This window comes from Penaeus monodon, chromosome 15 (genome assembly GCF_015228065.2).
Source record: "Penaeus monodon isolate SGIC_2016 chromosome 15, NSTDA_Pmon_1, whole genome shotgun sequence".
Taxonomy (NCBI): Eukaryota; Metazoa; Arthropoda; class Malacostraca; order Decapoda; family Penaeidae; genus Penaeus; species Penaeus monodon.
This window is the reverse complement of record NC_051400.1, coordinates 47,940,609-47,940,827: the sequence shown is the minus strand read 5'-3', so window position 1 is coordinate 47,940,827 and position 219 is coordinate 47,940,609.

Genomic DNA, 219 nt, shown 5'->3' with positions numbered 1-219 from the left:
TTTCAAAAAATGAAAATAAATTCCCCTCAAGATTTATTTTCTCTTACACAGTCATTCACCAAAAAAAAAGATTTACACTGAAGGCAAATAAAATTTTCGGCCGCGATCATGTCGGCTATCCTGGCAAACAATCATTGATCATGAAATTTATATACTGAACGCCTGAAGGATTTTTTAGGATGCATACTTCTCGCCCCCCCCCCCCCTAGGATAACGCGA